A 734-nucleotide genomic window follows, 5' to 3' on the forward strand; every position below is an offset into this window, starting at 1 on the left:
CGGAAGATAATCTAGAATGGAACCAGTGCTGTTGCTAAGAGTAGACACTAAGTGTAGAAAAAAGAACAGATTCTAGGTCTAGTGCTAATTCATGAAGTAGAGAGTGGGAATAGAGGCAAGAACTGAGGGCAACAGATACAATTTAGAAAATAAAACAGCAGATTATAGTTTCACTTTTTTCAACAAGAAGGCAACTAGAAATACATTGCATTTTTAATTAGCTATCATTTTAGAATGTTGTCTCTGGGATACTGAAAATAGCACTTGAACTTTGCTTGACAAGAAATAGTCTTGATTTCTTTTGAATCACAGAATATTTGAGTCATAGATCTTCAAGTTTGATAAAGGAAATTGTAGCACTGCACTGTCACACTGTCATCCCATTGCTCATCAATTTGTTTGAGTGGGCATTTGTGAGATGTGTTGTTACTGTTTTTGGAATATTGAATACGCCACGGAGAGTTTGCCAGGCTCTGCCGTGTGGGTGGGATACTCTAGGTAGTTTGCCGGGCTCTCTGAGAGGGATGGAGGAATCAAACCCAGGTTGGCCACATGCAAGGCAAATGCCCTACTTGCTATGCTATCGCTCCAGCCCAAAGGAAATTGTAATTCAACTAATAGAATTATCAATTCTATTAATTAGATGCTCAGATCATTATTGAGTGTCCCAAACAAAATAATAATTTTTTTATAACAGAAAACATTCCCTTCTGAAGTAAATTATATTTGCTTTT

This window comes from Sorex fumeus, unplaced genomic scaffold (genome assembly GCF_029834395.1).
Source record: "Sorex fumeus unplaced genomic scaffold, SorFum_2.1 ptg000131l, whole genome shotgun sequence".
In the NCBI taxonomy this organism is placed as follows: Eukaryota; Metazoa; Chordata; class Mammalia; order Eulipotyphla; family Soricidae; genus Sorex; species Sorex fumeus.